The sequence below is a fragment of the Pteronotus mesoamericanus genome, unplaced genomic scaffold (assembly GCF_021234165.1).
Source record: "Pteronotus mesoamericanus isolate MK-2021 breed Mesoamerican mustached bat unplaced genomic scaffold, CSHL_Meso_final contig_2, whole genome shotgun sequence".
NCBI lineage: Eukaryota > Metazoa > Chordata > Mammalia > Chiroptera > Mormoopidae > Pteronotus > Pteronotus mesoamericanus.
This window is the reverse complement of record NW_026555084.1, coordinates 22,653,484-22,674,066: the sequence shown is the minus strand read 5'-3', so window position 1 is coordinate 22,674,066 and position 20,583 is coordinate 22,653,484. Positions and strand designations below refer to the sequence as shown.

At 44.1% G+C, this 20,583-nt stretch overlaps 1 protein-coding gene across 1 annotated transcript in view; it reads right to left on the bottom strand.

Annotated features, from left to right (window-relative positions):
- PFDN1 (prefoldin subunit 1) overlaps positions 1-20,583 on the bottom strand; it is a 52,742-nt gene that overhangs the window by 1,064 nt on the left and 31,095 nt on the right. The window lies entirely within an intron of this gene.

The following is a 20,583-nucleotide window of genomic DNA, read 5'->3' as shown; positions in this document are numbered from 1 at the left end:
CATGCCCAATGGTCACAGCTTCGCCTCTGTGACCAGCAAGTGACTTCCGGGGGCGTATTGTCAATTGGGAGCCAGGTACACACAGCTGCCCAGAGTGCTCCCCCGATCCCTGATCCACAGGGGGAAGAGGCTGCTTGGTACAGAAAGCAGAAGTGCTGCAGAAGGCAGCAGCGCTCTTCCCCTACGAGGAAGTAGACTCTAAAAACAGGCGTCTGGGTTCACGGAGTTACACCAGACAAAGGCCAGGAAATTCCAGGACAAAGCTCCGGCCCCATAGCAGACTGTCTCAAGGTTTTCCATGGCCCCGGCCAGGCCGCTGCTGCCGAATGGACAGTGCACCCCCTGCTCTGTCCAGCGAGATGACAGGCTTTTGAGTCCTACGAAGTTGTATCACCCGTCTCACCGAGGCAGATGAGTCAAGATGAAATCTGCTTTTCTAATGAAACTGCTGCCTGCTAGGAATCCAGGACAGTGACACACAGAGTAAAACAGGCTTTTTGGAAGTTCACCTCCTACCCCATCTGGGTACTAAATTAAAATCTCAGCTTAGACAAAGAATTTCACTTTCAGGACCCACATCTGGACCCGTATTACAAAACATTAGTCAAAGGAAATGATGTCTGTACATTATTTGCCCTGTGGTCACCCCAGAAGTATGGTGGCTTCACCACTGGTCCCTGCCCTGAGGACATAGTTGTGGCTGCATTCCCACTTAACAGACATGCAATGAAAGCTCCCTTTTGGAGGAATACTCAAAATAACTCCCTCCGAGGCTGTGCGCGCCTGAGTCGCGCGGGAGCCAGCAGTGCAGAGCGCTTCCCTCAGGCCACCCCTTCCCGCGGGCAGCAGGGGCTTCCCAGTGGCCATTCAAGTGCCCAGGAGCCCCGGGGAAACGAGGGCAAGGCTAGGGCAGACGACAGGTGAGCAGCCTGGTCTGACGGGCCTTGCAGGACAATCTAAACGAAGGCCTCTATTGCTTGGGGCCTGCACCACGCAACCTCTCCACATATCCCTGCCTCTTAACTTCTCCACTCTCTGCCCAGGTCCTAATAAATGATACATTTAGAGACTCTTTCCTGTAGGTGCCAAACCTTTATCAATTTTTGTGTGAACCTCTAGTCCCTGTTTGTCTTCTCCTTCAAATTTCCTGAAGACAAGAAAGAGTCATACATATCTCTTTACCCATCACCCATCTGTCCAACTTGCACACAATTCCTTACAAACAGGAGCACCATAAAAACATGGTGACCATAATATGATGGCCACAAATGCACGTTATTACTAAGGAATTTTGTTTAATTACATTGCCAAACCTGATCTAGTCCTATCAGAGTGGGAACTTAAACTTCCCCTTTGATGAACAACCCTTAGACTATACTTGTGGTGAGTTAAAAAGAGAGGAATACTTATAACTCCTGACACACCACTGAAGAATGTACATGTACCGGGTGTTGCACAGAAGGGGAGCAGCAGCTAGACAGTGAATGCCATGGAGCATCTGGCCCCGTGGGAATCTGAGGAAGAGGCTGCAGGAGCAAGCGGGCTGTACCCTGCAGGAGCCACCCAGGGCTCGGGCCCCGGGGCCCCGGTGTGCACACTCCATCGCTGCGAACTCGCTGCCCTGACTGGCAAAATCACAAACTTGGAACATTAGCAAGAGATGTTCTATCTACTGCCCAGGCCTCTGGACAATCAAATTCAGTACCAAAATCAAAGTAATTCTTATCTTTAAAATTCTTTATTCTATAATGTCTATTTTTTCTATCTTCCACTTCCAGTCACATGATTTTTCATGATTTTACTATGGCACGTCCTAATTAAAGTCTTCAAGTTTCAAAAAATAATGCAAAATGAACTTGTCTGTTTTTAAATCTTTAACTTGCTGAACATAGAAAAAAAAATTTTCCATCCCATCACGTCGAGCATCCCAGGCACAGAGGGACCTGTTTTCTAACTGTAATTCAATAGGTCTCGTCCATCCTCAATCACATCTAAACTCAAAAACCCGCATAATCAAACTGGGACCGAAGCATCTGTCGTGGGTTGAATTGTGTCTCATATAAAGGTATGTTGAAGTCCTAACCCATTTTACAGTGAATGTAACCTAATTTGGAAATAGGGTCTTTGAAGATGTAACCAAGTTACGATGAGGTGGTACTGGATTAGGCTAGGCCCTAAATCCAAAAGCGCCCTTATAAGAAGGCCACGTGAAGACAAAAGGGCACACAGGGAGAATGCTGTTCATGGACGGAGGCAGAGAGAGGGCTGCATCTATGAGCCACGGAAGGCCAAGAATGGTCAGCAGCCACCTGAAGCTCGAAGCGGAAAGGAAGGGCTCTCCCCTAGACCCTTCGGAGGGAGCAGGGCCCTGCAGCACACATTCTGGACTTCTAGCCCCCAGGACTGTGAGAGAACAAATTTCTGTTGTCTTAAACCACCCACTTTGTGGTAATTAGTTGTGCGGCCCGTGGAAACCAACATAGCACCTAAATGAGGGAGGCCCCTAGACACAGGCTCTACACCCAGCTTCTTCTGGGCGACGGCCTCTGCCCACACTGAACTCACAGGCGCGCAAGGACCCCTGAAGTCAGTACTATGAGGCCATACTTCTCCCCCCGAGACTGGGGGAGAATGAACCCAAATACAAATCAGGCTGCCAAAGAATAGAGAAAATTAAGGAACCAACAATTACATCAAACTTTTTTCTCCTTAGATCTCCGCAGCTTCTTCCTACAAGTACTTAATAAAACCAGAAATTGTGTGGACCTCAGCCTTCCCCATTACTGTAAATGACAACTCCATTCTTGCAATTGCTCGAGACAAAACTTTGGAGTCATCTTTGACTCTTCTTTCATGCCCGACATCCATTCAACCAACAAATCCTGTTCACAATCTGACCTTAATGAATAGCCTCATAAGCGGTCTCCTTTCTTCTACCCTTGACCCCACTTCATTTTCTTCTCCACAGTGACCAGAGTCATCTTTTAACACTTAGAACCCTCCAATGGGTTTTACTTAGAAGTAAAAGGCAAAGCCTTTTCAAAAAGCCACATGGTCTTGTTCTCAGCTGACTCCCTGACCTCCCCACCCACAGCGTGCTCGCTCTCTCTCTCCGCTGCAGTCACAGTGGACGCCAGGCTGTTCCACAGTCCACCTGCCACGCTCCTGTGCAGCCTCTGCCCCGGCCCTCCCAGAGCAGGAACTCCCCTGCCCAGACAGCCGCATCACCCGGGCCTCCCTCACTGTCACCCTATGGGAAAGACCTTGATTACGTGCTGCTCCATACTCCCTGTTCCCACCCTGATTTCCCTCCATACCTCCTATGGTCACATAGCAGGACCAGAATTTGTCTGTTGTCCCTTACAAGAAAAGGTCCCTGAAGGTAGGACTTGGTTCTGTTTGCTGATATAGTCCCAGTGCCTAGAAGAATGAATGGTACATTCTACAGGCTGCCCCTTTACGAGCATTCTAGGAACTCAATACCTGTTGAATGAAAGTGTATGTATTTATGGGAAATGATGCCTTACTGGTTTACCTGTACACACACTGCTCCTTTTTAGTTCTCCCTGCCACCTTGAATGACTGAGGAACACCTACCAAAGGAAGCAAAGACAAAAACTGGCCATTCTCCTTCAAAGTGGTTTGCAGTTTTTGACAATGCCCTCTAACCTCTGCCTCTGGATATACACATAGGTCTGAAACATCAATGCTTTACTTCCACAAACACAACAGGCCCTTATGCCTTATCTGGCCAACCTGTAAAACTGTAAAATAAACTGTCCCAATTTCCCACATCTTGAAGTCGGAAATCCTTGAGAAACTGTTCGGTAACAGAGCTGCTGTGAGCTACAAGGGGGTTGTGCTGTATCAACTCCAGGAGGCATTTCAAACCCAAACCTCCACCAGGAGGCCTGGGAAGGCGTTTGCTGGCCTTGCTACAGCATTTTTCTGTCTTGCTGAGCAATCTCCCTCAGAACACTTTCCCTAGGAAACTCTCTAGTGGCACCAAACCACAAACCTCTGGGTGCAGCGACATTCTTGTGGGACCTTGTCCTGATATGAAATTCTGAGATTTCCTGTGGGCCTCAGCATGGCCAGGGAAATGAAATTGTTGGACTTATTGCTCATCAGCCTGAGGTTCTTCTTTCTGGGAGTCAGACTGAGGGGCTGGTGTGTCATTCTTATCCTCTCACGGAATAAAGACGCTCAAGTCCCTAGAACTTGCATGACATGACACAATCTCTCAAATAGACTCCTGAGGTCATTCATCTTGTGATGCTACCTCTACAGACTTTTTTTTTCTTTTCTTAGGAAGTTTGTCCTTTCTCTCTCTGTTTGTCATTTCTTGGGGTACAGAGAAGAGTTTCCCCTTCCCCCTCTATGTCCCGCTTTGTGAAATGAGAATTTGGACAATACCGGTGTCCCTACTCCCCCATTTTTCTTTAGTCACAGAATTCTTTCTTGAAATGAACTCTTATCTTAAGGACAAAATAAAGAAGACATGTATGATGCAGGTCGGGGAAGGCGGACACACGGCGGGTAAAAGCAGACCTGACCCTCTGGCTTGACCCCTGGCCCCCAGCCAGGCTACAGGGGCCGCCGGCCGCCGTCTCGGTCTCCTTTGCCCGATGCTCTGTGAGGCCTGTGCTCTGACAGCCTCTGCTCTGAGCTCCGTGTTTCTGACCCTGAGTTCGACCTATCCTGGCCACACATTTCGTCCTTTGCTGAATCCTCAGCTTCTGCAGATAACAGCCAACTTCAAGCTCTACCATTCATTTTAAAACCTGAGTCAGGCTGCCCTCTCACTGTCTCTCCCGTTCCTTCCAAATTAAAACCCCAAGGACCTCAATGGTTCTCGTGTCGCCAGGGTTTGCAGAACTGTAAAATGGCCGGAGGGTGCCGGCTGCCCACAGAGGGGAAGTTTAGCAAGAGGCCTAGAATTCACTGAGGGCTGCGGAGGCATGCCTTGGCAGAAAAGGGGTAAAATCGGAAGAAGGCCAGAAAACAAGAGCAGGAAGAATTTAAAAAAGGAAAGGTAACAAGGGGGCACAGAGAAGCCAGGAAGGGAAACGAGACCGAGACGGGCAGAGCTGCGGCAGGCAGGGGCTGTGCAGGGCTCGGAAAGTGCAAGTGCTTACCGTGGCCCGGAGGGGCGAGGGGTGCCCACCGGAGGCGGGAAAGGCCAGGCGTGAGCGGGGATTTGAAGCTAAGAGACCACTGACGCAAGCACACACGTCCCCTTGTGAACTCATCGGGTACATCACTTCACCATTAAGGACACAATTAGGCTATGAGGTAACCCCTGAACTATATATGATTAGAAAGCAAGCTCAAAGAAAGAGAAAGCAATTTTAGGCAGGGAACAGGAGAAGAGAGAGGAATCTAAGAAGGGGTTACTGTCTCTGCATATTTGAGAAACTGCTTTTAGCCCTGGTGCGGCTCAGTGGATTGAGTACCAGGCTACAAACCAAAGAGTCATTGGTTCGATTCCCACTCAAAGCACAAGCCTGGGTTGTGTGCCAGGTCCCCAGTAGGGGGTACACGAGAGACAACCACACACTGATGTTTCCCCCTCTCTCTCCCCCTCTATCTAAAAATAAGTAAAATCATTAAAAGAAAGAAAGAAAAGAAAGAAACTGCTTTCAGAACATCTTTAAGCAATCCCTCTGCTGAAAAACAAGGGTAAAAGACTCGGTTCAGCCGACTTATCTTGTTTTCTTCCAGGTGTTCTTTTTTTCTGCTGAGACGCTGACACCTGTACAGGGTCAGTCTCCCAAATAATTAGATGCTCTGCCCAAGAAAGCTTCACACTACTCAAGCGCTCTACAGCAGAGGCACACTGGTTTATTTCATCCACACAACAGTGTTGGACCCCTTAGTCCCTCTAGGGCTTAGGTGATCTCTGCCTACGGTGGCTCTCCCTAGTGCATCTGCTTCACTTAAGTCCCGGAGGCAGCCCGGCCCATCAGGCAACCTGGGGAACAAAGAAGGGAGCAAGCTCAGAGGTAAGTGGAGAGCCCGGCGGGGGGGGGGGCACCTGCTTTGGAGCATATGGCACTGATCAGGCTTCATTCACAAGATTATGACATTTGTGGGCACCAGGCTTAAAAGGGACGAGACAAGCCAATAAATCATGTCAAGTGATGAGCAGCTGAGGTAGGTAGGGACATGTGGCTCAGAGAAGATCAGGGGAAGAAGGAACCTGACCACTACCTTAAATATCTAAAGCAACAGTTCTTAAAATGAGATCCCTGGAAATTTTTGCAGTGTCAGCAATACCTGGGAACTTACTAGAAATGCACATTCTCGGGCCCCAATTCAGACCCACTGATTCAGAAATTCTAGGAGTGGAGTCCAGCAACTTCAACAAGAATGTGGACGTTTCATCATCCCAGGACCTCCTTTTCCCTCACAAATTTTACTTGAATCCAGCTCAGGGACCTGGCCCACAGAAAGACCCTAGAGGTCTTGTCAACACCAGCAACTGAAATGTCAGTTTCACAGCCACACTGCCGCGTTCTTCAGGTCACTTCCATCTGGTTACTCTCCAGCACTTCTTCACCTCATCACTTGGTGAGAAGTTCTTCATTACCTGTTACGCTTCCATGGCCTTTCCCCTCGTACCCTGTTTAGCTTCCACAGTCCATCGCTGATATTTATTCCCCCTGTAAAAAACCTTTCCTCCTTTGCCCCTCTCTCCTTCTGCTTCACTTGCCTGGCTAAATGCCAACCCAAGTTAAACCCAACCATCTACCTACTCCATACTTGTACCTGAACAGCCGAATGTTGCTGGAGAAAAGCACTTAACCGTGCAGACTGACTCCCTTTAATTCAGGACCACAAAACTCAAACAGGCACTCAACACTGTTTGGAAATTCTATTAAACTACCTTAAGATGTTTACTTGTCTGCTCTTCAAAATAACTATTTCATACCTTGTTCTCCTCAAATCTCCTATACTCTCTCCCCTCTCTTGCCCAGCTCCCTGAGAAAATACAAGTGATCTGATAAGAATACCCTCTTCCTCTTCCCGCTACCACAGCCCTCACCAGACCTCCACCTACACACACCCTCTTCCTTCCCTGTTGTGAAAATGGAGGGCGGCTTCCTGCTTTTAGCAAAATGGAGCTCTTCCACCTGGGCGCTGTCCACGTCCACTCGCCTCCTCATAATTTCACTCCCACAGTTATCTTTTCTCTTTCTTCTTAACCTTCAGTTTCTCTTTCTCTGTAACATCCTTCTTGATGAGGCAATTTTTTAAAAAATCTTTCTTGACCTTCACTTTCCCCTGTAGGTACTGGCCCCTTTCTCTCTCCTTCTTAACAACTCCTTGAACCACTTGTTTTTAGCAGCTGCCCCCACTCCCCTGCCTACCTCCCGCCGCTCTTCGGCCCTCTCCACGCATGACCATCGACTCTGTTACACTGACTGTGGTCCAGCTCACCAATGAGCTCCATGTTGCCCAAAGCAGTGGTTATTTCTCTATTCTCTCCTTACTCAGCCCATTCTTACGCATCAACAGCATTCAACACAATTCTTAAAATATTATCTTCTCTTCACTGTCATAATACTGCACTCCTATTTTCCTCCCACATCACTGTCTACACTCCTAAATTCTCTTTTACTGACTTCTCCTCTGCTCAACTTTAGAATGTTGGCATTTTCCAGGAAGCTCACCTGGAACTCCTCTTTTCCTCATCTAAACTCCCTCTTAGAAATTCTCATCTAGTCTCATAGTTTAAACATTCATTTAAATGACTCCCAAATTTGTATCTCCAACCCTGACCTCCCCTGAATCCGGATGAACACATCCAATCGCTTACAACGTATCCTCTTGGATGTCAAACCCAAATTAACATGTCTAAACAGACACAATTGATTTATAGTCCCCTCAACCCCTCCCAGTCTTCTCCATCTCAGTGAATAGCACTCCTCCAATTGCTCAACTTAAAAACCACAGACACAAACAAACCAGCGAAAGACAGAAGCCATCCCTGACTGTTTTCTTCTCTTTAAACCCTACGAGTGTTAGGCGCTGTTGAGCCTGCTCTGGCTCGGGCTGCCCTGTGCACCCTGTGCTGTCCTCAATAGCCCCGCTGAGCTCCTGCATGTAGACTCGCGCCTAGGGCTTCTTTTATGGAGTCAATCCACCTCATACGTGGTCTTCCTCTTTTTCTGCTGCCTTCTATCTTTTTCCAGCATTACTGTCTTTTCCAAAGAACCCTGTCTCAAATAGAACAGCTTTAGTTTTGTCATTTTTTTTTCTGCCTTCAGCGGTGTGTCACTTGGCTCGTCTTTTGGGCAGTTCAGGCTTTCTGCAGAGCTCTCCTTTGTACCCCATTTCTAATGAATCCATTTTTTCTTAGCAGCCTTCTTCCCTGTCCAACTTTTGTATCCATACAGAGTAACTGGGAACACAAGGGTGCAGATGATCTTAGCCCTAGTTTCTAAAGACACACATTTGCTATTTATTGGTGGTCTTTCCTAATTCTTCCATTGCTGTCCTTCTGAATCTCAACCTCCTCTTGACTTCCTGGCTGCAGTCTCCGTTGGACTTGATGACTGAACCAAGGTAAACAAAACCTTCGATGATTTTGGTATCTTCATCTGTGTTAGAGTTGTATTACTTCTGTAGTCATGATTTTTGTCTTCTTGATGTTCAAATGCAGTTCTGCTTTTGGTACTTTCTTCTTTCATTTTTATCAGAAGTCAATTCAAATCACTACTAATTTTGGCCAGTAAGATGATGTCATCTGCATATCTTAAGTTACTGATATTTCTTCCACCAATTTTCACCCCTCCTTACTGAGTGTAGCCCAGTTTTTAGTGTTCTGTGTACAGATTAAACAAATTTGTATGTGGTCTACACACAAATTAAATGAAGCCCCATATTCCCCACTCAATGCATCAGCAACTCTTAACTTACTTCCAAATATACTCCTAAATCATATTCTTTCCATCCAGCTCCACTGCCACCATCCTAGTTCAAGACTCCAACAGCCTAGCCTGAACATTTATCATGAATTTTTAACATGTAAATCAGGTTACTTTCTGCTCAAAACCCTCTAGTGTCTTCCTATGACAATTAGAATAAACTCCAGATTCCTTACGCTGGGTAACACTGCCCTACGTGATCTGGGCCCTGCCAAGCACTCCAGCCATATTACCCTTCTTTCCCGCTTTCACTGCTTAAGCAACTCCATCAAAATTATTCCAACCATAAGGTACCATCTGTACTTCACCTGGAATGTTCTTCCCCTGGATACTTTTGAGTAGCTGGCTGCTTCTTTTCATTCACATCTTAGCTGAAATTTTACATTTTCAAAGAGGACTTCCCTGATTACTCAATTAAAAGGAGTAACTCTCCAAAACATCACCTTTGCTATAAATTTTCTTGCTTATTATTTGTATCTGAATACATAAGCTCCATAAAGTAGGGATTTTGTTGGACATGATTAATGCTTCATCCCCAGCACCAAGAACTGTCACATAATTCATTTAACCCACATTTACTGAGCACCCAATACATCAAACCCAAGGAGCACTGCGATTAGAGCAATAAGCAAGTCACGCCCTTATTCATACATGGATATTTAACTACGATTATAAGAGGGCTCTGAGGGAAAAGCATGGTGTTTAATGGAGGAAGCACCTAGTTTTCTCAAGAAAATCACAGAAGCACTTTTGACCTCGTCCTGAGGGATGAGTAGGAATTAACTAAGTGGAAAGGTTAGAGTTCGGGAGCGAGCAATTCCAGGCAAGTGGAGCAGGATGTGCAAAGGTCAAATGGAGCATGGCATGTCTGGAAACTAAATGACAGTCAGTGTGACTAGAGGAGAGAGAAAGAGACTATGAACACGTGAGAAGGACGAGGCTGGTGAGACTGTGTCAGATCATGCAGGGTCTTACACCATATTAAAAATTTAATTTTTACCTTGAAGATAATGGAAAGCCACCAGTTTTAAGCAGGAGTGACAAAAATCAAATTTGCATTGAAAACAAAATATCGCACTCTGGCTACAACACTGAATGAGTCAGAACAGAGCTTCCCACAGAATGCCCAGTGGTAACACATGGGCCCAAGATACTGATCCCTTCTGTTCCGAGGGCAGCTGGGTGGGCTCAGGGCAGCCAAAGCCCCTGAGCAGTCGCCTCCCGCCTTGAGCACCCTGTGTCCACACCTACCCCAATGAATCATGCAAGTATTTCCTGGGTGCTCTAATATAAAAAAGGTTAGGAAGCACTGAACTAGAGAATATAAGTATGAATGTTGAAGAACCTATTAGGAGGCTATTGCAAGTGTCTTGGAAAGAGATAATAGTATCTTACTGGTGGCAACAGAGATGGAGAAAAACAGATAGATTTAAGAAATATTCACGAGAAAAATCAACAAGAGGACTTCACGAAGTACTTCACTATAACCCTCATCAGTTATCACAAGTTGATGGAGAGGGAGGGGGCAGTCAAGAATAACTCTTAAGAGGATCAGGTTTGGAAGGGAACATTACGAGTTTAATTTTTTAGACATTTTGAATTTAAGGTACTGGTGAGATATCCACATGAAACATGAGAAGAAAACGAGACTGGGTCTGAAGTTCCTAAGACTCTGGGCTAGAGATAAAATTTTGCATACAGGTAGTACTTAAAGCCAGGAGAAGGCTGAAATTCCTAGAGAAAAAGCACAATAGGATAGTTTACTTAGCCTTATAGAAAGTCAACATTTAGTAAGACTGAAAAGAAGAGAAGGAACCAGCAAATAACACTAAACAGGAGGGTAACTGTCAGGAACAAAGAGAAGAGAAGAGTAGTTCAGGGAAAAGGGTGCGATTGCTAGAAATCACTGGATATGTTCTAACAGAAAGAGTGCCAACATCTTAGAAATGGCTGGGGGCAAGCGAGGGGAGAGGAGTGCTGTATCTAGTGGCCTCCCTATGGCTCTTTGATACCTGACCCAAAAACTCCTTGAAGGAAAATTACTTGATATTTTTAATTGTCACGGGTTAGCCCCAAGAGCACAAGTACTACAGCGTCAGGACAAATAATTTTGCTTGCTGTCTTCAGTGAGACGCTGGGCTTTGCACAGGTCCATCACAAGAGTTGTAGAGGTGTCAGAATAATAATACCCAGGGAAATGATAGGAATGGCAGAAATGCTTCATTCAGGAAATAAAGGAGCGAAGAGAATATCCTTTAGAGACCACTAAATGCCAGAGCCATGAAATGTGTGCAGTATAAACATACTAGCAGTGTAACAAACATGACAAGTATTTGTCTGTTTCAGGAACTGAGTAAAAGAGACCAGGAAAAGGGTGCAGAGACCACTACCAGTACCACAGCCCTGGGCTCCTCGATTCCTCTCTAAAACAAAATAAACTGACAAACAAAAACCCCTAAAAATTACAGCCCAGAGAGAATACTTTCCTAAGTTCTAGGATATGTGAAAAATAAATATACACAGTACATAATAAAGAAATCTGATGAAAGCAAATTTTATAAAAGCAAGAAGTTGCCCAATATACATCGTTCTACTTCTGCTTCTCCAGGATCCGAAAGCCAAGTCAGCAAGGACTATTAAAAACCCTATAAGCCTTCAAGTTTGACTGTTAACAGTTTGTGTTTAGCTTGCCCTCGTCCTACAAGTGCAAGAGGATCAAATCAACAGTTTGGCCTGTAGACAGGGTACAGGGGAGGGTGAATAAGGGTGTGCCTTCTGAGTGAGGAAGTAAGGGCAACACCTTTGCATTCTTGGATGTGGAGGTGTAATTGACTCAACTGTGGGGGCAAGGCCAGCACACAGGTATGTGCGGCCAAAGCATGAAGTCAGTCTGATCCTGCACTCCGTCCAAGCAAGTCGAGAATTTCTATTTTCTTACAGTTCAATAACAAAAAGATGTACAACTCAATTTAAAAATCAGCAAAGGACTTGCATAAACATTTCTCCACATAAGAAACATGAATGGCCAATAGCGCATGAAAGGATGTTTAACCTCATTAGTCATTAGGGAAATGCAAATAAAAACCACAATGAGATAATACTTTATACCCATTACAATGGCTATAATCAAAAATAGAAAATAAGTGTTGGCAAAGATGTGAAGAAATTAGAACCCGCCGATATTACTGGTGGGAATGTAAAATGATGCAGCTGCTGTGGAAAACCGTTTGGCAGTTACTCAAGAAGTTGAAAGATAAAATTACCATATGACCTACCAATTCCACTCCTACGTATATATATATATCCAAGAGAAATGAAAACAGGTGTTCAAACACAAACTTGTGAATGTGCATAGCAGGATTATTCATAATAGCCAAAATGCAGAAACAACCCAAATGTTCATCAACTGATGAGCAGATAAACAAAATGTGGTACATCCATACAATGTATATTATTCCGCTGTAGAAAGGGATGAAGTACTGGTACATGCTACATAGTATGACACAGATGAACCTTGAAAACATTAAGCTAAGTGCAAGACACCAGACACGAAAACCACATACTGTATGACCTATTTATATGAACATCTAGAACAGGCAAATCTATAGAGACACAACAGATTAATGGTTGCCAGGTTGCTGGGGTGGGAGAGCAATGGGCAGTGACTGCTTAATGGGTAGGGGGTCTCTTTTGGGGATGACAAAAATGTTCTAGAATCAAGCACAGTGATGGTTGCACAACATTGCGAATTTTAGCTCAACTAAACATAAAAAATAGTTCCTAGTTTTCTCAAAATGCTACATCACAAAGGAGGAAAAATAGGGCACGAAGTGCCTGTTTTAAAAACAGACATGGCAAGGAAAGTTCCTAATGAATTATTTTCACAGCAAATCTATCTTTACTCCACCTAACCACTTAATAGGAACACACAAACTGCCCAGGGTAAAATAAAATGACATAATCAATTTCTGAAAATTAACTCCAATGTTATCAGCAGAAGCACTGAACATTCCAATTAACCAGTTAGTAAGGCACTCTGGGAGAGCCCGTGGACAAACAAGGGCGAGGAAATGTCTATGTGATCACAGTACTACTTTCCAATCGAGTAATATATTTATACAACTAAAAAAATAGAGATATGGCAACTGGAAACCCATAAAAGGACCTGGAGACAGTGAAAACAAGCAAGGTCTCAAAGCCGCCATGGGCACAGATGAGTGAGTCATCGGCACCTCCTGTGCTGATCTGTGTAGATCAGCAGAGGGCAGAACTGGAGACCGACAAAGGCACTCCAATATCAAAGGGCAATTTATAAAGCTATCAAAAAACCTCCCTTTCTTTCCATTAAGAAAGAGAAAAGGCATATGTGTAGTTCTACCTGTAAGTATCACCAAGAAATTGCGGTTCTCTAACTCTAAGCTAAATCTCTCGGTGAGACAAGCAACCCAAGGTCTTTGCTCTTACCACTCTGAGTGTCTGGAGGGGCACTGGGAGGTCAGGTCACACCACCTAGTGACATTTCTCCATCCGGGGTGATGCAGGCTCATATCATGATGAAATCACTCCACAGACCAGACGTCACAGCCGCCACTTGTCCCTAATTCCACACCCACCCAAGTTACCATGGAACTGGTACAAACAGAATAAAGTTTAATATGCTATTGGCTCTGATCTAAGTAGCTGACATAACACCAATTAAGTTTATGACACTGGAGTAATAAAAGAGCACTTGGCACACTTCCCCTTGCAAACATGATTCAAGGCGTGGTTTTCCTTTTGCCCTTTCTTCAATTTCCAGATGCTAGGCCAGCCACTTAGAAGCCACTTATGATCTCTTTATTCGAAGAGTTGGTGTTTAAGGAGTTTATCATTTTAGAAGAAAAGGGCCACTAAAATTAGAAGGCCCAACTACTGGAAGTATCCAACCATGACCTAGGAATCCCCGTTTCTTTCAGAGTACAAGTGAATGATATAGTGGCTGGGGTCTAGAATCTGGACCCCGGATTCCCACTCTGACCTCCCTCTCCTTCCTGACTCCTTACAGTTCTGGTTCTGTGAAGGACACACGTGATCTCCATCTCTAAAACCCAGGCAGAGGTCGCCAAGCTTATGAGATGGCTTCACCACAGAATCCACAGCTACCAGGAAATAAGAGCGACAGATACCACTAACCTGCTGGCACCCGCCTCAAGCCCACTGACAGCCCTGCCGAGGGCTGTCTTCATGCTACACGCGGAGGGAGCCACCGGGCCTTTCTGCCGCCCTTACACAGTGTGTACGGAAGCTATCAACAGTGGGCCCTTTGAGTCAAATACAGAAAGTTAAATGTTCTTACAGAATACCCTAGAGCAATTAAATGAGTGAATTATATATTAGTGTGAGTAGAGCTCAAAAACAGCAAGTTATTGAAAGATAAACAATACAGCAGGGGGTAAAGCAGGTTTACATTTGTGAGTAGGCAAAACACTTTATTATTTATTAATCATTATATTATTCATTATTATCGTTACCTTACTTTTGCCCTCCGCTGTCTGCTATTATTTGTTGAACATAAGATGCTATGAAACACGGAATGGAAAGCTACACACCAAATGCCTGTTAGCAGTTACTTTTGATGAGTGAGAATGAGACTGAGGTTGGTTCGGGTGTGATGTAACAAAGGAGACCTCAATTTCATTAGCATTGTTTTATTTTGTAAAAAACAAACTCAAAAGAGAGTACATATTATAAAATGATGACATTTGTTTTCTGGATGGTAAGTTACACAGGTGTTTGTTAAATTAGCTGTGTACATTTGTACATCTCTAGTTTTTTTCTAAATTTAAAAAAAAAAAGGCATCTGGGGGCAATATGCTCAAACAGTAAACAGCTACTGAGCACCCACCATATGCAAATAACATAAGCCTGCACTTACCACGTATTACTGTGTGCCAGGCACAGCATCAAGTGACTTACACATATTACGTTACAGGGTAGGTAGGTACTTTTTATAAGAGAGAAATGCTTATCCTCCTCACCCCAGTTTTAATTAGCTATAGTCCTGGCCTCCTCGATCTATTCTCAGGAAGACTAGTGGCTTTCTGATTAGTGTGTCTGGGAAAAGGGACTGTGGTTCAGCTGCTTCCGCTCTGCCAGGATCTGCCTTGCTTACAGGAGGAACACGTTTTCCTCGGAAGTTTGCCAGACAGACTCTGCCTGCCTTGCAGAGAGATACCTGTGGCTGCCCCACACTTCTAGAGATTTGCTGGATGAGTTCATCAAATTTGTATACCTAATTCTAAACAGTATTAGAAACCATTATTACTGCTGCACACCTAAGCCACAGCCCTCAACCTAATCTTTATCCGTCGTAAAGGTAAAATATATAAAAATGTTTGTATCAATCTGCCTTTCAGCTGGTTCCACACACAGGCAGGAGATAAAGGGGTTACTTACTGCCCCGCTCCATCAACACCGTTGTTGCTGTTTCACAGAACAGGCTACTTAGGCTTAGCGACACTAGTAGTTTACCCAAGTGGAAGTAAGTGGCAGAGTCAGAATTGAAATTCATATTCATTTGATTCCAGAATTCATATTTGTTCTTTAAAAATTAAATTTATTGGATGACATTGGTTAATAAGACTGTATAGGTTCCAAGTGTACATTTCCACGATACATGATCGTATGTTGCATCGTGCGCCCACCACCCAAAGTCACATCATCTTCCACACCATATATTTGGCCCCCTTTCCCTTTACTATCCCCCACCCCCATTCCCTCTCGTAACCACCAAACTGTTTTCTGTGTCTATGAGTTTCAGTTTTATATCCACACACACGTGAAATCATAGGGTTCTTAGCTTTTTCTGACTGACTTATTTCGCTTAGCATAATATTCTCAAGGTCCATCCACATTGTCGCAAACAGCCAACAAATATATGAAAAGATGTTCAACTTCACTAGCTATTAGGGAAATACAAATCAAAACCACGATGAGATACCACCTCACACCTGTTAGTACAGCTATTATCAAGACAAGTAATAAAAAGTGTTGGAGAGGCTGTGGAGAAAAAAGAACCCTCATTCACTGATGGTGGGACTATAAACTGGTACAGCCATTATGGAAACAGTATGGAGGCTCCTCAAAAATTTGAAAGCATTTATTTACAAAGATATCCCAAAATTTTGAAAGCATTTATTCACAAAGATATATGCACCCCATGTTCATTGCGGCATCATTCACAGCAACGAGGACATAGAAACAACTGAAGGGTCCTTCCAGAGATGACTGGATAAAGATGTGGCACACAAGTACCATGGACTACGACTCAACCATAAGAGAAGATGAAACACTGCCAGAGTTCATATTCTTAATTACTTTGTCAAGGCATTGTGCTATGCACATCAGAGCAAAGAAAAGCAGTACCAAATACTTATCATCATTAAGATGAACAAAAAATATTCCAAAGGTTGAAGTTTTTATTAGTATATACTGAAAAAGAGGAGGAAAATGTATGTGTGTGAATGTGTACATGGAACAGTGAAGGTATTAGTTATGATAAAATCCCTTCAGGGACCTTTTAATCTTCAAAACTAGTACACATGTTTATTTTCACCCGTGTTAACTACCCACTTCCCTCAAATTTTACTCGAATCTCCACAGATACATGGCGGAGCGTCTGTCTCCTGGGCTGTAAGTGAACAGTGCTCAACCAGTCCCTGCAGTAGGGTCTCAAAGGCAGTGCTGAGCTCTGGGCCTGACTTGTGGTCAGCCTCTACCTTCCCTCCCCGAGGGAACAAACCTGCCCCCTCCGCAGGGCAGGCCTGCCAGCTCCGGCTCAGCGCTCGTGAGGGCAGGCCGCAAGGCATCTGCAACTCGGGTCTCACTGAGCTGCCAGCCCCTGCTGCCAGGAACCGAGGGCCGGGTCAGCCCCCTACCCAGGGAGGGGCGGATCCCCTCAGCGGAGCCCCGTCTCAGCACAGGCCTGGCCATGTGGGGCTTCACTCGGTCCTGTGGGCTCACTGCACTGTCCACACCTCCATCGAGGCTTTGTTCGTCCCTTCTATGCTAACTTTTCTCCTTAGTGGACTTAGTCATCCAGTCCTATCACTTTAATGGACAATTTATAGACAAGTCTCAATTTTTATTTCACTAGCCTAGAGTTCCAGATTTATCTATCCAACTGTCTAATAATGTCTCGAAGGTGAACATGGCCCAACCAAACTGTCAATGTGCTTTTAAAATCACTTTTGAAACTTGACAATGGACTAGGAAATATTAAACTATGAATTACCAACTGCACGCCTGTCCCCATAAACATAAGGAATCTCTGTGGAGCCCAGTGCGCACGGACTGCTGTGTGGAAACCACAATGAATGAACAGCATTGGTACTGCGACTAACTACTAGCCCCAGAACAAGTAGCAATTAACACAGAGTGAGCAGAAACAATGCTATTTCATTCATTTTAGCCTTAACTCATTTCCCTTAGACCTTTCCAGCCTTATGTCTCACTCCAACCCCCCATTCCGCCACTCTACTTCCAGACTTTTGTCCACACTACTTGTTGATTCGATGCTCTCTCCTCTACCACAGCCCCATCCAACAAAATTCTAACTGACCTTCAAGGCCCAGGTGAAATGCCTCCTCTCCCATGAATTCATTCTAGATCGCTCTGACAGGAGAATGACAAAGGAGGTATGATTCCTTAATTCCAGGTCCAAAAAAATTTTTTTATTGTTCAAACACATTTATCTCCATTTTCCCACTACCACATTCCGCTCCCCTCCTTTCCCCCACCTCCACCTCCCAGCCTCAGTCCTTCCCTGCTTTGGCTTTGACCATGGGTCCTTTACACATGTTCCTTGATTTGACCCTTCCCCCAGATCCAAAATTTTGAGTTTCCTTCATTCCTACATCCAATCACCTCGGCTCTACTTAAAATATATCCAGAGTCAGATCACCTCCACTGTCACCACCCTCGTCCAAGTCACCATGAACTCTCACTTGGATAATGCAACAGCCTCCTAGTAGGTTTCCTTGCTTCCACCCTTCCCCCCTACAATCTATTCTCAATGCAGCAGCCAGGCTGGTCCTTTTAAAATGTAAATCAGATCATGCAGTTCCTCTGTTCAAATATCCCCAGTTTCAGAGCATAAGCCAAAATCTTTCATATGGCCTACAAGACCCTATAGAATCGTTACCCTGATACCTCCCTGATTTCACCTCCTGCTATTCTCTACCTGGCGCTCTCGGCGCCAGCAGAGCTGGCCTCCATGCTGTTCTCCAAATGTCCTGTTACGCTTCCACCTCCAGGTTTTTATACTTGCTGTTCCCTCTACTTGGAACCTTCTTCTCTCAGGTGTACACACAGCTTGCTCTTCCGGACTCTGCTCGAATATCACCTTCCCTGTCAACACTATATAAAAAAAATCTTAAACACTACCATCATTCTCTGTCTCCTTGCCCTGTATTGTTTTTTTGTTTGTTTGTTTGTTTTTAGCATTCACTAATTATATCCTTTGGTTACTATCTGTCTCCCCTCCCATCCTCCAGAATATAAGCTCCAAGTCATCAGGGCCTTTGCTAACTTTATCTTCACTACCTTATTATAAGAGGGCATGGCACATAGTACGTATAACAGACTGCAGATTCCTTACGTCTAAAAATTAGAAAAGCTTCCAAATCAGACATAATCCCAAAGCAATCTGTATATCAAGACGCAAACAAACATTTAATAATGCTTCTTCAAAATGCGTATACCTTACTCCTGACCTACCTAACAATTATTATTGGCCAAAGTCTCATTGCATGAATCTTGGAATTGTTTAGTACCCCCGACAGAAGGAAAAATCAGTTATTAAGTGAAAAAGCTCAGTCTCTAATACTGAAAGTATCAATTCTTAAAAACTTAGACAAGCAATATTTTACAATTCAGTTCAAAACTTGATCCATTTTAAGGCTTCAACTACAATACCAGAAACTCTTTCTTCCTCCTATGTTTGCAGCACCACCTATCTTTTGTTTCCCTCTCATGCCTTCTCCAAAGAGAGAAGGTAAGAGTCTACATTAATGAATGCTCCGAATTTGAACTCCAAATAGAGTTCAGTCTCTGAGTGGAAACTGATGTTTTTCTTTACAAATTTCTAGAGTTGATTAAACTTGATCAGAAATGATATGTCTTGTGCTACTACTTGTAAAGATTTAAAATGCTACCATATATGTCATTCCACATGACTCACGGGACCTTGTCATCTATAAGGCATACATAGTCTTAAACACTGTTGTTCTAAGTTATACATTTGAGACCTTTTAGTTCAGTTAGAATGACCATTTCATTAAATTACAGAGTAAGGAAGACTGGTAACTTAAAAAAATGTCTAAAAGTAAATATTCCCAAAGCCTGCAGTGTCCAAGTGCTCACATCTCAAAGCTTTAGGTAAATATCGGTATCCTCATTAACACAGGCTTTCCCAAGACAACCACATCCCCCCTAAGAATCTCTAATAAAAGCAATTTTTTTTCCTTCCGTGCTAGTCAGGTTCAGACCAAAAAGAAAAAGGAAAAAAGAATTGCATAAAGGAAAGGATTTCAGCTAGGACATTAGATACAAATAAATCAATATGCAACTTTGGAATGTAAAAATCAATAAGCCCTCAGGTCAGTCAACAAAGAATGTAGAACACAAGAAATCCAACTGAAGACTTGCTCCTAGTTTTCACACATCCCACCTCTGGTAAATACATAGCAGGGGAAAGAGAAGGCATTTATGTCATTCCTTCCGTGATCTTCAACAGCTTTACAAACAAGTACTAGATGGATATCTCTGCTTATAGAAAGTTATTTCTATTATTAGGAAAGAAGTTAAGGCACATAGAGGTCAAGAGCCAAATCTAAGTAGAGCTTTACGCTAGCAAAGTGGGTTAAAATTACATGCAGGTGTACTGAAGTCACATGCATGGTTAATTTAATTGAACAACCTGAGTCCCTCTGAACACTGAGCTAGGGGAGAGTACTAATTAGAAAGATTTCTTTATTCTCACACTAACTCCCCCCATTTCTAACCACCATCCTCTCCCTCTCCCTCTCTCTCACAGGCTAAATGCACATTTCTATTGTCGAAGCCACGCTGAACCATGCGCAGAAGAGCACAGTCACCGGCTAGCCTCTGACACAACCACTGATCAGAGCGTGCTCCTTGAGCCCCACTTTGGCTCCGCAGTGTAAGCGGGCGTGAGGACGTGAGGCCCTGGGGTTTGGGAAAAGGGAGGGCTCAAACACTGTTCTCTCGTCCGCACTTTAAACAGAAAATCCATTCAATGAGAATGGCACCATGTTCCTTTTGCCCTTTCTCCCTAGGAACTAAATTAAACAGATTACAGACAGTGGCAAGAGCTGGTCTTAGAACAGCCTCCCCCTTATTTGTTATTTTTAGAAATTTAGTCGACAACGCCTGACAACTCAACATGCCTAGAATAGCTAAAGGGAGGGGGGATTATCAGATACTACCAGCAAAAAAACACTAGTCATCACTTCCTCCAACCCTAAGAAAGAATCATTTTCCATGTCTTTATAGCATCACACAGAGTTTGGGCTTTTACAGTCTTATACAAAAACAGAGTACTCATAAAACATCATGGAAACTGATAATGCTTCCTGACTGGAGTACTGTT